Consider the following 22,372-nt stretch of genomic DNA (forward strand, 5'->3'; position numbering starts at 1 on the left):
CTGGACCCTCTCCAATTTCTCCACATCTTTCTTGAAATGCGGTGCCCAGAACTGGACACAATACTCCAGCTGAGGCCTAACCAGCGCAGAGTAGAGCAGAAGAATGACTTCTTGTGTCTTGTTTACAACACACCTGTTAATGCATCCCAGAATCACATTTGCTTTTTTTGCAACAGTATCACACTGTTGACTCATATTTAATGTGGTCCACTATGACCCCTAGATCTCTTTCTGCCATACTCCTTCCTAGACAGTCTCTTCCCATTCTGTATGTGTGAAACTGATTGTTCCTTCCTAAGTGGAGCACTTTGCATTTGTCTTTATTAAACTTCATCCGGTTTACCTCAGACCATTTCTCCAATTTGTCCAGATCATTTTGAATTTTGACCCTGTCCTCCAAAGCAGTTGCAATCCCTCCCAGTTTGGTATCGTCTGCAAACTTAATAGGCGTACTTTCTATGCCAACATCTAAGTCGTTGATGAAGATATTGAACAGAGCCGATCCCAAAACAGACCCCTGCGGAACCCCACTTGTTATACCTTTCCAGCAGGATTGGGAGCCATTAATAACTACTCTCTGAGTACAGTTATCCAGCCAGTTATGCACCCACCTTATAGTAGCCCCATCTAAATTGTATTTGCCTAGTTTATCGATAAGGATATCACGCGAGACAGTATCAAATGCCTTACTAAAGTCAAATGGTATACCACATCCACCGCTTCTCACTTATCCACAAGACTCGTTATCCTATCAAAGAAAGCTATCAGATTGGTTTGACACGATTTGTTCTTTACAAATCCATGCTGGCTATTCCCGATCACCTTACCACCTTCCAAGTGTTAGCAGATGATTTCTTGGATCGTGTAAATCTTTTGCCTTTTACTAAAGATTTCCATGGAGAGGTGCGTTTAGGAGTTTCTATCCAATTTTTTGAGGCTTCACTTCAGTAAGGCTGTTACCCAGCCTTGTGAAAAAAGCAGTCTTCACTTGAAGTGCACTTTAAAAGGTATGTTAACCAAACAGCATTTTGTGAGTAACACATACAAATGGCTGAACTCCTTGATTTATCTTACTGACTATACCATGAAAGAAAAATGGGAGAAGGAGCAAAATAACTCACTTTACTCTGACAGGTAGGATGATATCTGACACAGTGTATGCAGAACATCCAGTTCTCTCTTTGCTTTTCTTTCAGAACAAAATTCTAAAAAGACATTACTGAACTCCTGAGCAAGTGCATAAAGTAAATGCTAGAGAAGTGACAGCTTCAATGCAAACCTGTCTCATATAGTATTTGAATGTCATAAAGTATATCTACATTTTGGAAGTATGTAGTAACCAGGGTAAGGGCATTCCCTACGTCACACCTCTGTGTTTTAGGCTTTCTAGATTATGTAAGCTGTTGGAGTAATGCCAGGAAATAGATTGTGCGGAACTAACAATGGCCAAGAGCCATTTGATGAAATTGGAACTCTTCCCCCCGTATTCTTTGATTGGCTAACTGGTTAACTAATGGGGAAAAAAACAATTTACAGAGTCACAGGATCCAACTATGAAGGCACTTGGTCTTTCATGAGAGCATTACAAATTGACTCTAGGTATATTTGGCTTCTGATGCTTCTCTCTTTATTATTTTTTTCTATTTTTTTGAAGGGATGTTGATAGGGAATTATTTATCTTATAACATCCAGGAGTAGTTATCTATGATTATTTCATATTGTGTTATTATTAAATCCATACTCCTGCTGTGTTTTCTTTGTCATAGTATTTGAATAAGTCTATATGGTTGTATTAAAACTTCAGAAAAATAAAATTAAAAAGTATATCCCTCTTAATGCTGCATTTCTGATAGCAACACTCAAGTCAGAGAACTAAAGCAATAGTTATTTACTGTCTAGTTCATTAATCATTTTGTTGTTCTTATGTGTTTTCCAAAAAGATAGAAATTTTGACTTTGCAAAGCCAGTATTATAATGGCCCAAACCAGTTTGTTGAATGATTATTAATAGAACAACAGTAGTTCAAATTCTTCATTATATTTTAGACTCCAGGAAAGCACCTAAGTATGTGCTTAACTCCATCTCTGTTCAAGAAAGCCCTTAGGGACATGCTTAACTTTAGTGTGTGTATGTGCGTGTGTGAATATACATACACACACTAAAGATAAATATATGTATTTAAATATCTATCTATCTAACACATGCTTAAGCCCTCATCCTGGATAGAAGGGCTTTCCTGAATCTGGGCCTCAGGGGCTAAACATTTCATAATTCCTTACAAAACTGTACTGATTAAAAGGCATTCAGAATAGGAAGATATAGATCTCTTAACTGTATGCAAAATATACAGAGCAGTATTTTTTAAAAAGTGTATACATTTATTTGGGAACTTTACCTGTTCAAATGGAAACCTTGGATGAATCAAAGTCAACATATAAAATTTAGAGTGTCAAATATCAGAATGCTAAGGGGCATGGTCTGCATTTTCTCTACATTACTATATTAATCATGGTTTAAACCATAGTAATCTAGCTGATCCCCTGTCACACAACAGCTGTAACCTAAAATGTTTCATTCACTCGCTCTGGCTAAGTTGTGTGTCTGGAAAACTGACTGCAAATATTTTCCTACCAGTTCTTGGAGATGCTCCTCTGAGGACCTTGATGTTAAGCCTGTGGACTTGAATTCTGTAGTGCTTCTAAGTAAAGTTAACACAGAAGTATCTTTTTCATTGTCAGAGACTCTTCCATTAAGTAATGACATTTTGTTGTGTTGGTGCCAAATTTAAAATTTGTAAGTTTTCCAACTAGAAGTATTAAACGACTGTAGTAAAATCCTCGAATGAGAAGCCACAAGTCTTCTTTCTATGAAAAATATTATATCATCACTCCTCGCTCTTAGTCTTGGAATGATGCACATGCCATCTGTATTTTTAAGGAGAAAAATAATGTAAATGAGAGCAAGGACTAGAGCTTTCAAACATAATGGCTTGTTCACCCTGTGTGCATGGTAAATGGGATATCATTCTGGGAAAAGTACTCCCAGGCCTGTATCTAAAAATCCTGTTTTGTTCAGTGCAAAACACAATGGGGCTTTGGCCTCCATATTCTTGTGCAAAAGAAATAAATAATAATAGTCCTAAATTTTGTTAAAAAATTATTTTATAAATAGCTACACAATACCTCTTGGGTAAATTCACTAAGTCTTTAAAGTTCACTGTGTCAAAATCACCAAACTGCACCAGTAAGCGAGGGGGAGAGGGAGAATTTATCTGACTGGATGAAGGGAACAGTGCTTTATGGCTGGGGGAGTGGGGCGGCAGAGAGGTCAAACTGCTGCAAAAGGAGACAAGGAGCCAGCATAGCAACACTGACTCATCCCTTGGGAACCGGATGGGTGGAAGGATTTAAAAGGGGCAGCCCTGAGCGTGAAGCCCCTTTTACATGGAGCAGGCTGAGGCAGCACCCAGCCTCCCTCCCCTTTAGGTGGCGAAATACCAAGTGCTGTGAGCATTACGCTAGCCGCCCCCTCTTTTACGGGGGCTGGGAAGGAATTTTTTCCTTACCACCAGATTGGCCTAGGTGGAGTTGGGGGTTTTTCACTTTCCCCGTAGCAGGTTAAGGGAGGGCTTTGTTGACAGCGTGGCATGAAGGACAATAGGCTATATGTCGCAACTCATTATGTAAATGTGGGGCGGATGTCCAGTGCCAGTACTCCATAGAAAAGGAATACAGTGACTGGATAAATGGCTTGGACAGGACTTAAAAAGGAGGTGCTGGTTAAAGGAATGGAAAAGATGGGGGGTTCCTCTGATTAGTATGGCAGGCAGCCAAGCCCTATTTTTCATAGCCCACCTTGACCTCGTATGAGAGAGGAGGTGGATGGAAAGGTCCCAGCAATGGATTGCCTGGGGGACCTGGATGGAAAAAGAAGGGGAACTGGTGGAAGTCCCCAGGTAATTATTGACTGAACATGGGTTTACTTGCACTGTACTGCACTGTTATCTGCACCTGCACTGCACTGTACACTTTTATCTGCCAGGTGGTCCCAGACATCTAATAATAAAATCTGATTAAAACCATATCAAATGTCTCCTGTCCTTTTTTTCAGTATAGCCGGACACTAAGAAACACAAGTTTAAGTTACAGCTTCCATATTAAAGATGAGTAATATTTTCGAAATGCTTAGTTAACTTAGGAGCCCAAGTATCATCATAAATCAGCAGTCTTAAGTCCCTTTTGAAAATGGGACTTGGGCTCCTAAATTAAGCATTTTGAAAATATTATTCATGTCTTTAACTCAGTAGGTTTTGTATTTCACAGTCAAATACATATCCTGAGTGGTTAAATCTTTAGATCTTTAGATATGCTTGATACAGCTGTGTTGGTGCAAAGGGGCTTTTAAGATACTTTTGCACTTCTCAGAAGCTGGGGCCAGATGAGGATCAGTTTTGACCACAGCGTAACTTACTGCAGCCTATGACTTTCTCTAAGTTCTGCCTGACCGCCCGGAGCAGCCAAGGATTGCTAGAGCATAATGATGCTCCAACACATACCCTTTTCTTCTGGAAGACCCAATACTCTGGGAATCAGGATGGGGATGGCTAAACCAGCTCTACTGTCAAGGGATTCACCTTGCACGAGGGGAAATCCTTTGGGAGCCTGTAAAGTTGGCTTTGCAGCTGCTTTATGCTGCTAGAGAAACCCTTGATTAGCTAAATAGGTGATGAGGAAGCAAAAGTCTGGCAAACACAGAAAACAAAAGGGAAGTTGATGCAAATAAGCAAGATGGGCAAATTAACATAGCAAAGGTAACCCTATTTTTCAGAAACTTGTGAATACAAGTTAAAGCTGTTTCTGAACAGTTTTACTTATGTATCTAGTACTTATGGAAAAAAGTAATTCAAAGTCTAACTCTCCTTGGCAACAAGGCAGTCTTTACATAAGGGTGAACTGCTCCTGAACAATTTCTGCAATGTATCAGGGGCAAACAGGCTTTTCTGCAAAATCAGGCCTGCATGTCTTCATATTCCAGTCCTTTGATTCTTGTATAAACATACCACTGTGTGACCAATGTCAAGAAACTCTCACTCTCTCTGTTTCTGTTTGATTTCTCTTTGATTCCCCCTATAATGTTCCAAGGGATTGATGAAGTGCAAGGTTTTGTTCCTAACATGTTTTGCTCTGATTTTGATTGATTTTGAATACCTGTAAGACTATACAGACACAGAGCAACTTTATACTGTTCTTCCTCTAATGCTGCTTCCTCTTATACTGTTCTTCCTCTACTGGGCATTGAAAATGAATTTCTTTATCTTGCTGGATGACACCCAGGACCAAATTCTCCCTGCTCTAAGGTTTATCTTATATTGTTCTATATGATAAAGAAAGTTAGCTGAAATGTTAACTCTATCCACAATATTCACAGAGTGCCAATCATCATAGCATCTAGTTATAAAAAACAAATATTAAATAAGAAAATATATGAATGTTTAAAATAGCCATATTTAAATATATTACCCAGATGTCTATAAGCTGAATATTTTGGATACAACCAGTGAACATTTCCACTTGCAAAGAAAGAAAGAAAGAAACATTTGTATAAGGATAGCATATTTGAATAAAGTCTTTAGTCTCTGAGCTATGTTAGAATGTGTTCAAGAATCCTGTTCTTTCCATCATCTAAAATATTGTATCAATAATGTACATTCATCCTTAACTTCTACTTGTCTTTCAAACACTACTCCATAAACTTTCTTATATTTATGAATGCTGACTGAACTTGGTTTTAACTGTAATTAATAATGAATAATCCAATAGAACCTTTGAAGATCAAGTACATGTGGGAAAACATATAATCCATAATCACTTTCAATTAAAAAAACCCTAACAAATCTAGGTTTGTAATTAGACAAATGTACAAAAAGCATATTTATAAAAATAATTGGATTTTTAAAATTATAACAGGACTATGATTTGTAATAACTTATGCCCCTTAAAAATATTCTCATTTATGTTTCAGCTGTCCAATGCAACACACATGAAAACTATCACAAGCTCAGTCAGTATTTGATGAGAATTTAATGTATTAAATTGTACCTCCTGCCACAAGAGGTAAATTGATACAAAATAAGTAGATTAAAATGGCAAATAAAAATAGGAATATAATTTCATGGTTCAATAGGAATAAAAATCAATATATAGCAAAGGAAGAGGTACATAATATGAAAGATACAAAATCAGCACAAAGATGATTCATGAATGAAAACCTTAAGAAGCTTTAGTTTGCAGGATCAGCATTTCTGTGGCAGATGACGAACATAAACAATGGACATATGCTCCTTTATGCAGTGTTACAGAAGTACAGCTATTTGTAAAGCACCATAGAAAGTTATAGTTCTGTATAAATGACAGGCAGACACAAATTTATTCTTACAACATCAGTCAAGTATATCTTTTACTTACAGCTATATTTTTGTTGCACGCCAGTGTGAATAAGACAGTGGTTCTTAAACTACTGGTGATCCCTTTCACATTGCAAGCCTCTGAATATGACCCCTGCCCCCTTATAAATTAAAAGCACCTTTTTATATATTTAACACCATTATAAATGCTGGAGGCAAAGCAGGGTTGGGGTGGAGGCTGACAGATCACGACCCCCCATATAATAACCTTGCGACCCCTTGAGGAGTCCCAACCCTCAGTTTGAGAACCCCTGGAATAAGGCTATTACTATCTATTATTCGATCATGGATGGGATTCCTCACATGACGTGTTAATGAGAACTTCCTAGATGACATTGCAGAGTAGTTATTATCTAAATTTAACAGACAATAGTCAGTTAGTTATGAGCATAGAGAGGCACTGAAGCATGTTGTAGCTGCATTGGTTGAATCCGACTTCAAATGTGCGTACAAGGTCTCCCACCCCAACAAAGGATTGGTCAGAATGTGTGCCCACATTGCAGACAAGTCCCAGATAGGGTTAGAAACCCTAGGTAGTATGGTAGTATGCAAGATGCCCCTGATAGCCTGACCGAGTTGAGAGTTTGTATCCCTTCTAGTGTTGGACTCACCAGTGCTATTTTCCTAGGCAGCTTAAATGTCCACGTGGATGATGACTTCTTTAGGTTCGTTCAGAAACGCATAGCCATGATGAAAACTCTGAGATAATCTCGAATAACTTTCAGACTCAGTGCATATAGCAAATCATGCTGCGGATTGGTATTGGAAACTGAGTCTAGTTGTGTGAAGGTTAAATCCTTACCATGGTCAAACCATTACCTGCTCAGTTACCTTAAAGTTACGGCACACCTAGGCTCCCTTTGGATGGAGAGACTATTTCATTAATCACACTCAGAGTTTAAAGTGCTGAATGGGTTTCAGAGCATTCTGAGGGGAAACTATTATACATCTGGTAGGAATCTTCGTTGATGACCTCATAATGTATGACCTCATAATTGTGTGCTCTTGACTGATCATATGCTGGCTCCTAAATCCTTCCTTAGCAGATTAACAAAAAGTTGGCTTGGTTGGTTGTTTTTATTTATTTTTTATGGCGGAGGGAATTTTCTTAGTTAAAAAAAAAATCTTGTTCAATAAATTGCTCAGTGGCAGAAGTCCAAGCTGATCCAGTAAACTTGACAGGCACAGTGAAAGGACCTTGCAAGATGGGCAGTGATGAACCCAATACCTGCCCACCCTGATTCCTACCGCTATGTGTCTTCCTTCCCCACTATCCAAACCTTATCCCCAGTTTTGCTTTCCCTCTCCTGCTTCCAATTCTCCCAGACATGATTGATCTATCCAGGCCCCATGTAGCTACCATAATTGCAGACCTCAATCCCACAATAGCCGTATGCATTACAAAGTGTGTATCAGGCCAAGGAACACTGTATGAAGCAGAAATCAGCCAAACTAGTCAAAGGTGTGATGTCCAAAAGGATAAAGTAAATTTAGTGCTTTTAGGCCAAGTTATATTGAAGATAAGAGTGCAAAAACAAACACCAGTATCACCACCAAAAACAACACATAGAAAATCTTCCAAAACTGAAACCCACTTCACCTTTTTTACTACTCTAAGGCATACACTGGAAGTAGTATCATTGCTTGCCAGTCAGTCAACATGTAAACTATTAGGAATTTAAGACTTGCTCTCCTTCCCCAGGATGAAGAGAAAGAACAGCTCTTTGCTCATATTTACAATGCACTCTCTCCAACTTTGCCATAAAAAAAAATCTAGTGAAGATTCCAGTTTGCTGATTCATATTCGGGCAGGTTCTTTAATGAATAATAGCACCTGGTTATGAAGCATTTATGCCTCTGTATGGAAGAAAAGCAAAGCACAGCATCCAGCAGTACAGGAGAAATGGATACATACATAAAAACCTTTTATCTAATACAGAACTAAAAGTTCCTTTTGAAAATGCCTGCTTTCAACATCTTCTAAATCAGAATAAATAATGCATGACCCCTTTAAAATTTCAGTTACTTTACTGGAAATATTCCTGGTTATATAGACTGCCATTTGCAAAAATAAAATAAAAATAAAAAATATCCTATCAGAAACTAATGAAGACTCAAGCCAATTATTTCTTTAAATTGGAAAATAGATAAATTAAATTATCTGCTGCTATATTTTTACTATCTGTTTGCATTTATTATTATGTTGCTTTTCGTTTTCTGGTGACTTGAGTTTATTATCTTCTATTGCACATGTCTAGACCTAAAACATACATTTAAATTAGTTCTGAGTAATGGTAGTTGTCACATTCAATGAAAACTTCAGATGAAATATAGTTAAAACTCGAGATGTGTTTACACAAATATAATAGGGATAACAACTATTTGCAGTCATCAGCAAAACAATGTATGGGGACCAATTATCTTTGGGGACTTTATCTTAAATTGATTCCAACATATACTGTATGCTCTCTTATTCCAATCTACCGATTTGGGAACAAATACTCCAATTGTGCCTTAAAAGGAATGTTGGGGACGCCATATCTACAAGTCCTTGGGCACTACCACTTTGGTCCATAGCTCCATGTAGGAGGTGGGGCTTGTAATGGAGCAGCATTGGGAAGTGAATGAGTCCATGGATCACTGGCCTTGCATGTGCTGGGTACTTCCTTTGCTTCTCTCCAGACTTGATTCTTGCTGTACCTGATCTCTCTTGTGTACACAGAACCACTCTGTGGCTCAGAAGTGCTATAGTTGGAGAGAGAGTCACTGATAATCTTAGAATGGTTTAAGCACCAATTTCATTCCCAACTGACTTCAAGGATAAGCTATACCACAGAACGCTATGAGTACAATTATTCCTTCTGGTCATGTTCCCCATAGCTGTGTGTAGCGTGGCTCTATCATAGCAGACATGCAGTGATGAGGGTTCTGTACCCAGTTGCTGACTTTCTGCTCTGTGTCAGCCCCCCTTGACTCTCTTTCATGAGATTTGGGTCTTAGTTCCCATCACCCTGCTCTATATGTCTGTAACTACTCTGTAACTACCTGAGGAATGCTGGTAAATCTCTGTTAAGAGAGAGAGTCAGGAACAGATTTCCAGTGGAAAACAACTGTTTTATCAAAACAGTGACCTTACGAACAATTTTACTTAATCTTCATAATAGTAGGTGAGGCTTTTTCTGTTAGTTATCTACATATATACGAAGATTTATGTTTTATGTTGCATTCCCGTAATATTTTTTCCATTATATTTTTGGTGAAATTCTGACTGAATCTCTTTGTACAATTCATGAATTCTGTGTGAGAGTATGAATGCTCTGTACATATTAGTACCAAGTGCAGACTCCTTTTGTTTTCTTTGTTGTTAGGCCTTTGTCCCTACCAGACAATAAAGGGTTATTTAAATTAAATGCTAAACGGTTGGAATGCAATTGCGGTAAACGCCAAATTAATGAAGAACAGAGGACGCTTTAGAACTATCATTAGTGATGTCCCTCTGAATGAGGGACACTTGAGTGGTAAGGGCAGGGTTGCATCAGTTCCAAAAGCCAGGACTATTCCCTATATAAGGAAAGATTAAACAAGTGGGTTAAAGTGATTAAAATAAGTGTTTCATGTAACATTTATGACTGTGTATGTGTATACTGCCTTGATTCTGTTGTATTTTCTGAACTTGTATATCACTTTCTTTTACTATTTATGTAAGAAAATAACTTGTACTGTTATGAAAGCTTAATTATTAAAGCAAGTATGAGAAAAGATTACTCTTCATGCAGATTATGCAGAATTCATGGCAAAATCTGTGGTTATTTTTGCTTTTTGAAATAACTGTTTTTACTTAAAATATGTACAAAACTGGTAGCATTTGATTTATATTATACTATGTTAATATGCAAACTGATGAGTATATTTTTAATAATGTACCAGAATATTTCAGTAAGCAAAGACTGTGTGTCAATTTTCATTCTGATACAAGTTTATAACCACATTATAACTCCCTAGTCATAAGGGGTTTTTAATGGCAATTTAATAAATCTTTGACTATTGCAGAGAGTAGGCACCATAATAATATTATCTTTTACTAGATTATTCAACTACAAAGCAGGATTGATATTGTGTTAATTGAAAAATGATGTACAAGCACTATTCCATGTTCAAACATCAGACAATAACAGTTTATTCTACTGTGGAATTCTGAACATCATTATGAAATGCTGAGAACAGCATTTTCAACATACATTTGAAGTAATATGATATTTATGATGATAAAGAAGGTATACTTGACTTCCAACATAATCCCTTGAGGTTCCTTGCTTATATAATTAGGATAGATATAAATTTGATTTCAGTAAAATCGTATGACTATTTCAATAAAGCAGCTAAGAATAGGGCAACATCAAAAGGCAAATAGATTATAGACTAGAAGATTATTACAATTTTGTGTTTGTCTTTTCTAACTATCTATTTTAAAAATCAGTTTACCATGTAATGAATAGGAAAAGGTGGAGATAGGCTGGACAAGCCTTTGAACTGCAGTTGGGTAAACCATGCATTTGCTGACTGTAATAAAGATGAATTACACAGTCATTGATGAAGATATTTGAATATTGCACTCTTATTGGATTACTCCTCTCTGTGAACATGCCACAGCTGGTTCAAATGTTTAATCAAAGCCAAAAACCGCTAATGTATTTGAAATAAATCTCAAAACATTAATTTCTTAGGTTAAATTAATGGTACAATAGGTGTTTTGAGTTCCAGATTTTAGGTCATGGGAAAGAACAGAGTTATCACAAGTGAGAATTTGCCAAATTAGTTTGAGAAAGTTTTGTACAGTAAGATAGTATTTGGAAAGCCCATATGTAGATCTAGAATTATAAGAACCCAACCAATATATCTACTCTTAAAGTGTATTGCTATCTCCAGGTAAAATTATATATTTTCTAGTAATATTACCTGCCCCCTGAAGCTTCTGCTGCATGTGCTTCCATTGGCAAGCCCACAGTGATATTGTGCCCATGGGCACAGTTTTTAAGAGACAAAACTTATTCTGCCATGATAGACAGACATGGTAGGCCACATATGATTGGCAAATCTGGTAAACTAGGTAATTCCGTCCCAGTCCAACTCTTCAAAAAGGCAGTGCAAATCAGCTGTTTATAAAATACAGACATCACTCTCCACCTTGCTGTATTTGAAGCCTCGATCAGTTTTTCATTCATAAGTGAAATAGAGTTTCACTCTTGTTAAGCTACCTAGATTTTAGTAACCAATTTATGACATTATAAGAAACACTTCAGACAGTAATCTAAGGGGCTTGCAGGTGATACACTGTCAGTCAGCCAAGAAAATATACCCCCCCCAGCATGGCATTAATTGACACAATATCCTCTAGCAGTCCCATGAGCCTCATTGCTCTGTATAGACTCTACCACTAGCGATATACAGCCACCTCCAACACAAAAATTCATCTTTGTACAGAGATCAACCTCTCTATTTGGCCACCCAGGATCAAAGTGGTAGGGAAAGTTGTGGAAATCTACTAATGAGCCAATCATGTACTCCCCACTAAAGTCCTGCAATGGTAATGGGACCCCATGGGTCCCACAGGACCCACTGCCAAAATAGCAGGAGCAGGGAAAATGTACTTAATTGCAGGTGGGATTGAGTGTGCAAAAAATCCAGACTGTGGTAATTTGCAGGAAAACATAAATCTCTCCACCAGTTTGTCATAAATAGAATTTCAGCAATGTAAAGCAAGTTTTTCTTCTTTTTTTTTTTAAAATGTTTTAATACTTAAATTTAAGCAAGGGCTAGAAAGAGATTTGATGTCTATTGTAACTGGAGTTAAAGTATTCTTACATGGTTTAAGCAAGATTTGTTTTATTGAAATGGAAAAATTATCATATACATAATATTAACTGACCCTGCTGTGGAGGAGTTGGTTTTGTTTTTGGGGTGGGGGGTTAGTAGCATGAGGGAAAGTGTCTCTCTTGCATGATTTACGGGATCTAAGGTTTTTGCAGGTGGGAGCGGGATTAAAATGCAAGAAACCTTGGGATTTTTGTCATTGACTTCAGTGGGGTCAGGAATTCATACCTGCTGTGCAAGTGAGAGTAATGGGATGAAATTTAAGGAAAGGAACATTTTGTTTGCAAAAATCAAGAATGGTGCCCAACTGTGAGATCTGTTAGTCTCTCAGTAGGAACTTGTGGAAGCCCCTGTTGCTTGGAACATGTAAACACAGTCTGACCAAAACACTAGAAAATATGCTGTATGGAACAATTCTGCAGTAAAAAGGAAATGTTTTAGAGGAGCTAAGACTTTTCCAGCTCTAATTTTGTATCCAAATTAGCCATGGTGGCCTGAAGAGATTTAAGAAGCTTTAGGGCTGTTTTCTGCTGGTAGGAGCCTCAGACAGATGTTTTACAGATTTGAATTTTGGGTGATTAATTACTTTGTTAAAAAACACAAGATTAAATGTTCATTTTTCACTATCAACATCTATTGACTCTCTTGTCCTTGGGGTAGTGTAAAAACGTACCAGCATTATAAATTAATATTGATCAGAACTAAGGTGGTGGTCAATGAATATTAAATTAAGGAATTTTTATCCTCACAAGGTTAAACTAAGATTTCACCCTGTATAAATTGTTGCATCATCACTATTCTGCTTTGGCGTTGTGCCAGGTCTGTTTCATGTTTGCATACACAGTGCTTTTACACTCCAAGAGCAGATGTAGCTTTCTACCTGACCTAGGATGTGCTTTAGTGATTGATGTTTCTTTTTGAGCTAGTCTAATGAAAACGAAGACTATGGTTATACAGTCAGACTACAGCCTGGTCTTCACATAAAAGTTTTCCTGGAATAGCTATGTTGGTCAGACTGCTGATTTTTTTTTCTTACCATTGACCAACAATAGCTATGCTGGCAAAAGCCGTAATATTGTAGATACAGTTAAACCAGGAAAAGAAATAAAAGAGACAACAAAAATTACAAAAAAATCCTTTTACCAGCATAGTTCTCCATTTGGGGAACTGGGTTGAACTGTACCAGCAAAAAAGCTCATTTCTGATAAGGGGTTTGCCAGCATAACTATACCAGTATATCTGTACCAGCAAATCCTTTCAAGTGCAAACAAGGCCTACCTCTCACCATTCTTGCATGTGTGTTTTCAGCTTTCAACTTCAATACCAGTATTAAGTTGTTGTGATGGGAAGGGGGAAACGAAACCATTTCTGGTAATTTTTGTTTGTTTGTTTTTGTTGAGAGAACTAAATCACCACCAGAAAGTGCAGCACTATGTAAAGGAGATGGACTTTGTTGTATTATTATGAGCTATTAAATAGATGTTGGGTGTAAGCTGAATTTTAGTGTAAGCTGTTGATACATGATCAGATATTTTTGGAGGGGGAGTAGTGGATGGGAGGGGCTGCCATGGCATAGGGGAACTGCACTGCATTCTCTCCCCTCTCCATAGTGTCTCCAGTGGGGCAAGGGAGAGGAAATAATGCAGCATGGCAGGTCACCACAGTGCATACTCTGCTTCTCATCCCCTGCAGGCCAGGCCAGTGAAAGCACCCCTTGCATTTTCCTTTCTGAGCTCTTTCTCTGACATGCATGCCAGCAAAGGGCCCCCTAGGTGAGGGAAGGAAAAGTGTGCCTCAGCTGTACCATGCAGCTATGTTGATAGGCTCAGCAGAGAACATGCAAATACCTTGATTTAGCATAGTTTTAAGGCAGAAATGGCTTTTCACTTCTGGCAAAATAATTCCCCAAGCACTTTTCTTCACAGGTTATTTATATTGCAGGAAGATTGTTAAGGGTGTTTGTAGTTCCTTATGCTGTAACAGGCTACAGCAAATGGAAAGTGCAGTGGTGAATTGCAAGTACTCCCTTAATTTACCTCAAAACAAACTCTTTTTTAAGTGTCTTTATTACAGAAAAATCTGCTGGGTATCATTTAGCAAAATATGACAATTGCTATAAATATCTATTAATGTCTCATTAGATAATCAGCATGCAAAGGTTATAATATGAATATTTCCTATAGAAAATGAAGTGCTTTATCCCACTCAGAAGTAAACCCTACTTTGAGAAGAAATGAAATAGTACAGGCCTGATTCTCATCTCTTTTACACCACCATAAATCAGGAATAGCTCCACTGATGTAAGTGGCATCACACTTAAGATCAGAAATTGACTCTTTTTCTGACAAACATTATCCACCTAATGTAAAATCCATGTAAGTAGATCACTTATTGGCATACAAGCTTTGTGAAAGCTGTAACTTCTGCTGTGAGTTGTTGTAATACTACAGGCTCTATAGTCTGTGCTTCAGACAGAATTATGCAGCATCCTTTCTTGGTCAAGTTGACATCAGAATTATAATGCTATAAACTTGACTGTGCATTGGTATTGAAAGCATGGAATTGGAGATATGCTCCAAGAATTAGTCTGGGAACTGTGTTTTAGAGGTCAGACTAGATGATGATAGTGGTGGTCTCTTCTAGCAATGGAATCTATGAATCCTTCCAGACACCACCTGGTATTTCTGCATTTGATTTCCAAAGCAATACAATGTTGTTTTTTTTCCTGGAAATAAAATGTAGGGTAGTATTTTTTATCCCTTTGTTAATATGAAATCCATTATGCCTAACTGTAATGGAAGTACTGAAGATGATGATTGTTTGCACTTACATGCACCAACACCACTCAGTCACAGTCTCCGTGTTTTTACAATATTAAATTTTGCAATGAGGTAAGCACTATCCTCATTTTATATGTAAGTTCACTGAATCACAGACACACTGTGGACACATTTAAATCAATAACAGAGGTTTGCTCCAACCACTAGGTAAAATTCATAGTGATTTCAGAGAGACTCTTTAGTTATCTGGATGATTACAGCCTACATAAATTGTACTTTTGGATAGTACCAGAGCATGTTTCTGCTCTTGCCTCTGGTTCTAAAACTGCTCCAGCAGTCTGGTGTCTTACAAAGCCCTACAGTCACAACTGATTTTATTTCATTTGTAATTAGTTCTTGAAATAAAATTTGGAATGCTGTTCATCGGCATTGTTAGGACATAGTGCAGTTACTGTGATTCCACAGGCCTTCTCTTAAAGGGTTTTTTTTTAAATTTTCACAAAGTGTCTCTAAAACTGGTTCTAGCCCAGTTATAACTTCTCCATTGCTCACAAGTTTTTGTATTGCTCTCCATGCTTTGTTCATTGCCCATCTCTCAATAAGTTACTTTCAGAATGGTAGGCAATGGAGATGAGAAGGATCTGCTAGACCATTTAGTCTTCTCGCTGCCAGTGCATGACTGTTCACTGCTTTTTAGTTCGTAGTCACTTGGTTAGTCTAGAGTTGTAAATATCTCAGGCAAAGACATTCCCATCACTTCCCATTGAAAGTTTAATGCAGCAGTTCCCAACAACTCTTTGTGTGCTGGTTCTAGTGACTGTCCCTCTTAGCCTTTTCTAACCTAGGCCTTAGTCTACCATCCTTACTTATGGTGAGTAAGAAGTACTTATTCTGTGAGTTGACTCACTGAAGAAAGTGGGTACTACTCATCCTGAATGGAGACAGTAGATCACTGGAAATGCCATACTGGATCAGATCAGTGGTCCATTTAGTCCAATATCAGATGCTTCAGAGAAAGATGGATGACACCCGACAATAGGCAGTTCTGGCATAACCTATTCCCAGGGAAAGCTTCCTTCTAATTTGTATTTGTTAGAAGTTGTTTTAAGACTTGAATCATGAAGATTTATATCCCTTTCAAAACTCATATTATTTTGTTTGTTGGTTGGTACTATACTATTACTATTATAATTCTGGGAATCCTTGTTTATATTACGCACAAAAACTCCAGTAAAAGAATGTTAAGGTTCCAAAATAAAGCACTTAAAATTTAAGAAATGTCAGACATAAAGTTGCCCATGCAACTTGAATTTGAAGCCATTAGGTATTTGCATTATGTTACAGACCTTAATTACATGATCACAGTGCACAGGATGGACCATAATCACTGAATGAGCATTATCCAATATTTATTATTATATATATGGTTCCCATGCCTTATTTACTGCACACTATACATACTCTGCCCTCAAGAGAGATGTATTAATTCCCTCTTGGGTTTTTAATAAGGTATTCAGCACTGTAGTATATTGTGAGGTCAGGTTATATTACTAACCACGTTTGCAGATGTGGAACTGAGACACAGTGAGATTAAGGTCAAAGGTGTTTACTAATTTTAGGTGCCCAATTTGAAGCACATTGGGCCTGATTTTTCAGAGTACTTAGCATTACAGAGCGCTTTATAGTCTTCAAGCAGAGCTCCCATTGTCATCAATTGCAGCTGTGAGTGCTCAGCACTTCTGCAAATCAGAGCTGGGGCTCAGTTTGGACACCCAGAAAAAGAGGAACATGCATTTAGTGAACAACTGTGAAAAGTTTAGCTTAAGTGACATCACATGAGGAACTCTCTGGCAGAGACACAGCTACAGTGCAGTTCTCTAGGGCAGCATTCAACTGCATTAACCATAACTATGCTTTCTGTTACTGCAATCCCCTGCATCAATCACTACCCACTAAAGCTGAGATCAGATATTTTCCAGTGGAGAACTTTTCTGTGGGAAAATGCCATGTAATCTAAATTGAAGCATTCCATGAGCCTGTGTCAGTTTTAACAAATATCAATGGAAACTCGGCAGGTTTTCAATAGAGCCATGCCTGGCTTCTTGCTAGTCCTCCTTCCCAGCTCCTCAGTAACCTCCTTGGCAAGCTGCTGGGAAACCTGGGCTCCCAGCACTTCCAAGCTCCCAGCTCCCTGGCAGCCCAAGTGGCAAGCTGATGGAGAATCAGGAATCTGGGAGCCCTGGCTGCCAGGATCACAGTTCCTTGGCAGTCTTGGCTCCCAGTTCCTGAGCTCTGGGGCAATCAGCCAGGCCTCAGATCAGGGTTTCCAGGCTCTCAGGTCCTTCGTAGCCTGCAAGCCCTTGGAGCCAGCACCCAGGTTCTCAGGAATACTTCTAAAAGATGAAAACAAAATATCATTTAGATTTTCTAAAGAAAATTTTGAGATTCCATTTCCACAATAAATTTCAGTTTTCATTCCATTTTGAAACTATTTTAACGTGGAAGTTTCCTGTGGAATGACAATTCCAGTCTCCAGGCAGCTCCAATACAAACCTTTTAACCTCGGCAGTACATGAGGCAGGGATCCTATGGACATGTCTCCTTCACTACATAATCTTGATTCATCCCAGGAGCATGGTCCACCCTGTGTACTGAGTGGAAAAAATAGTATGGGATTGTGTAATTAATTTTTGTGTGTAATTTCACAGACTTTTAAAGCAAGCAAAGTAAAACAAAATTTATATAACATGGAACCATACTGACACTCACACAGAGTCATTATGAAACTTGCCAAACCTTTCATCCTGAGGCAGATAATTGGCAAAAAAAATCTTTGCCTGAGTGGTTAAAACTTTATGTTATAAGCAACTTAAAGCAGGGTCTTACCATGAGAAGCATCCAGCAGTCTCAACTATAGACGTCACTATTAGCTTTGCTTATAACAAAGTAATCCCTTTCTGAATCCTACTAAACTCAGGGCCTCAGTTATATTTTGTGGCAGTGAGATCCACAATCTGATTATGTATTATGTGAATAAATATTTCCTTTTATCAGTTTTGAATTTGCCATCTTTCAATTCCATTCTGGTTCTTTTATTATGAAGCATGATGAATAGAAGATCCTACACTCAGGGCCAGCTCCAGGCACCAGCCCAGCAAGCAGCTGCTTGGTGTGGCCAATAGTGAGGGGCAGCATGTCCGGATCTTCAGTGGCAATTCGGCAGGGGTCCCTTGGTCCCTCTCAGAGGGAAGGACCGGCCGCCAAATTGCTGCCGAATACCGAAGTGGCAGCGGAAGAGCTGCAGGTCGCGATCGCGGCTGCTTTTTTTTTTTTTTTTTTTTTTTTTTTTGCTTGGGATGGCAAAAACCCTGGAGCTGGCCCTACTACACTATCCTCTCTATACCATTCATTATTTTACATATTTTTTCATATCTCCTCTTCTTCATCTCTTCTCTAAGATAAACAGCCCCATTTTTTCTATCTAATCAAGTTACTGGACACTTTTTTAAAGAAAACTGTGCACTTTTTGTTCAGCACAGCGGTCAGTAAACTCTTATGTTAAACTAATCTCACCATGTATAATAGTAAAAATTACAATAAAAGTATAGGTCATCTGGTGTGGGAAGCAGGAAGTGGCTTTATGAATAAAATTAGCTTCCCAAATTGCAAGCCCCATGCTACTACCCACATCTGTGCATTGTCAAGGACAGTTGGGTAGCCAGTTGTAGCCCTAAGTGTATAAACACATGTATATGCTGGGCAGCGGAAAGAAAGTCTAGTGCATACTCCACCCTGTTCTCCTATATACAGCGGAAACTCTTCTGCGTGAGTGGAGGCAGCCAGTGAGAGGAAATAGTGATCTCTTTGTGGCACACTCACCCACCAGATTTCTGCTTGGAAATGTGCCCTGCAAGGACAAACCTATGTTGGGGAGCATGCAGCCTTGAGAAATTAATTTGCAAATTAGAGTTTTATTATTAAAATTGGCATTTTGGAATTCTTTGGTGGTGGTGAACATCATGCTGAAATCTCAGATTTTTAAACTCTTCTAGAACTGAAATGCCATTGTAGGAGACTTAAAAAGAAAAAGGTTGGGAGTGGGAGCATACACACCATTTCTGTCTGGCTCTAGTAACAGTTTAAGATCAAAATAACGTGATGAATGTTTATTGTTGGATGAGAATCCAAATTCATTTTCGTGAGTCCCTGTTGGGTAAAAGGATTTGATAATTTAAAGATTTCCAGTAGGGAAACAAATTCCTGTGTCGAACATCCACTCACTGAGTCTACATATATATTTCCAAGAGACGCTTATTTACTCAGCGAATGTGGCTTTCCAGTTAAAAATATAGTCTTTCTGCTTCATTACTGTGTCCACTTGTATTTGGTGTACAAATTGTTTTTTCATTGATTCTGTGCTTTCACCTATTACTTGAAGAACATGTCACAGGGCTTACAGAAGATTCAGGATGGCTTGTGAGCATTGTAGCGCAAAGTGCTGAATGATTATTTTTCCTTTGGAATCAGCATTGAAACTTAAAACAAGCTTTCCAGGCATTTATGAGAGCTGTTGAAAAGCTTCTGTTGTGAGCAGAGCCTGAAAAAGAAAACACCTCAGTGGTTAGTTAAGTTTTTCCATAACTTTTCCCACTGCAACCTACTTTTAACTGTTTATTTTATGCTGGTTAAACAGACTCTTTGTTTTAACTGCACTTCCTTAGATATTGTTTCTTCTACAAACTTTGCAAGTGCCAAAAATAATGTTCTCTTGCCAAACTTTCTGCAAGCACTAACCTGCATCTTTGCTAAGTTTTTGCACACAATCTGTAAGTAATAAATATCAGGTGCCATTACACTAATCATTCTGGCATACAGGGAAAAATATCTGACCAATTGTAGGCAGGTTTCTGCAATTTGAAGAGGAGAAAATAATGGTTTACTAAAAGAAATGACTTCATGATGTGTGTAGTGTTTCTAGCCCACTTCCCTTCTATTTTCCTTATTGTCTATCTCATCCCCTTCCACATCACAACCCTAACAAAACAAAACAAAACACCTTTTGATTGTATGGTGTCCAAAAAAAGATAAAGAAGCAGAACGGTTTTTATAATGGAAAGTGTTAAGCAGACTTAACTATATGCAGTATTGCCAGTTCCACCTAGAATAGTACATAGGTGAGGGGAACCAGTGATGATGCAACAATCTGGTTGAAAGTTCTTCAGGACAGGAACGATCTCTTTGTATATGTTTTGTGCAGTGCTTAGCACAACAGGACAACTATAAAATAAGCATTTAATAAGAAATAAGGGCCGGATGGTGATCCCGTTGCTCACACTTAATACAGTTCATCTCAGTGGGACTGCTGGAGAAGTAAGGAAGGTATTACTCAATGTGAATAAGGAGATCACACTCTAGCCTAAAAGTTTAATTTGGGCTCAACCTGAGAACATGCTGAGCATTCTGATTCAGCCAAGGACTTGAGTACACACTTACCAACTGGCTGTTTTTAACTGTGAACTAGACACATGCAAAATTCAGAATTAAAAGCACAAACTAACAAGAAAATATTAAGCCATTTTAAAGTTATCCTCCCCAACACACGTTTTACTTCTAATGACAAGAAAACCATATTCCTATCCCCTCAGATCCTCCAATTTCTTAATACCAAAATGGCTGAGCAAGTTTTTCCATTTATATAAAAATATCTTTCCCCTTTGAGCTTAGACAAAGCAAGAACTATTTTAGCCCCAAATGATAATTCTTTAAAACCTTCTTAGTCAGTATACAGGAGAATAAAATGAAAGCTAAGTTGTCTGCTCTATTCTACCTACTTTTGGGTGATGTACATTTCTCAGTGTCCATCAGATATGCCCAATAGAAACCCTCACAAGGCTACAGAAGCCCTGACACATCTTCATTTTTTTCTGGCTTTCACCGCACAGTAGACCAGATTCATTTGACAGTTTGTTTCTTCAACAGCTTCTAAATGATATACTTAAATCATTCTTAGAACTGCATGCAAGTACTGGCTCTCATTCAGATCAGTCAACTGAACTCTTTACACAGAGCTCACAAAGTTTAATTTCAGTCAGTAATCCAGCCAGAAAGAGACATGCAGTTAAAAAGAGATTTGAGATGAAATTTTCAAAAATGTTCCATGTTGGCCTAACACTTCTCCCATTTTAATCAAAAGTAGTGTTACCATCAACTTCAATTCAAACAATGTTCGGCCAACGTGGAGTTCTTTCTAAATTCCCATCATCATGTCCTGGTAATGACTGATATATCTCAATTACCAGAAGTTTACCAGGAGTAGTTAATGAAATGGTCAAATTTATCTGAAAACCTAAAATCACAGGATTGTATTCAACTAGTATGTGGTACTATATTATTTATGATACCATATGTGGTACCATGTTGTGCCAGTATCTTGTAACTCCAGGGTTACATCAGTGGTATTCAGTTCCTTCTAATATATAATATGAAATATGAAAATGTTAGTTCTTTTCCACAGACAGACAACTCATTTATTAGAGTACTTCCTATAGGAGAACCTACTCAGTGCAGTGTGTGTATATATATATATTTCTAATTTAGAGAGAGTAGCTAGGACAGAGCTGCCCAGAGGATACAGGGGCCCTGTGGTCTTAGGCGGCGGGGGGTCCCCGCCACCAAATTGCCACCAAAGACCCGGAGTGGGAGAAGCTCCAGGGGCCCAGGCACCGCAAGAGTTTTCCAGGGCCCTCGGAGCGAGTGAAGGACTCAGCTTCAGTGGCCCCTAAAAACTCTCATGGGGGCCCCTGCAAAGCCCGAGACCTTGGGCAAATTGCCTCACTTGCCCCCCCCCTCTTGTGGGCGGCCCTGAGCTAGGATAAATCAAAAGCAGGCACTTTACTATTCGTTTATAATGAGCTGTTTGTACAAAGGAGAAGGCTAGCGTATTTAGAAGCTCAGTTCTTAGAACAATAGATCTTGGAATACTGCAGGAATCCTTTGTTTAAATCTTTCCTTCCCTACCTCTAGCTTCTGGGAAAAGAATTGGATTTTTTAAATTGTCTAAGCTCTACAATCCTCCTTTGTGTTAATGTGACTATCCAGTCCCTACATTGCGCTGAGTAGGCTCTCTTATAGGAAGTACTCTGATAAATGAATTTTGTGTCTGTGGGAAAGAACTAACATTTTCTAATGCCATGCACAGTTGGACTGGCAGACCAACAGCAGCAGGAGTAGAAAGGGAATAAGAACCCAGGTCAGGAAT

The 22,372-nt window shown here is 38.3% G+C and overlaps 1 protein-coding gene and 1 pseudogene across 1 annotated transcript in view; both read left to right on the forward strand.

Annotated features, from left to right (window-relative positions):
- ROBO1 (roundabout guidance receptor 1) overlaps nt 1–22,372 on the forward strand; it is a 1,059,329-nt gene that overhangs the window by 455,020 nt on the left and 581,937 nt on the right. The window lies entirely within an intron of this gene.
- Nucleotides 811–955, forward strand: LOC127043411 (uncharacterized; annotated as a pseudogene).

This window comes from Gopherus flavomarginatus, chromosome 1, assembly GCF_025201925.1.
Source record: "Gopherus flavomarginatus isolate rGopFla2 chromosome 1, rGopFla2.mat.asm, whole genome shotgun sequence".
NCBI lineage: Eukaryota > Metazoa > Chordata > Testudines > Testudinidae > Gopherus > Gopherus flavomarginatus.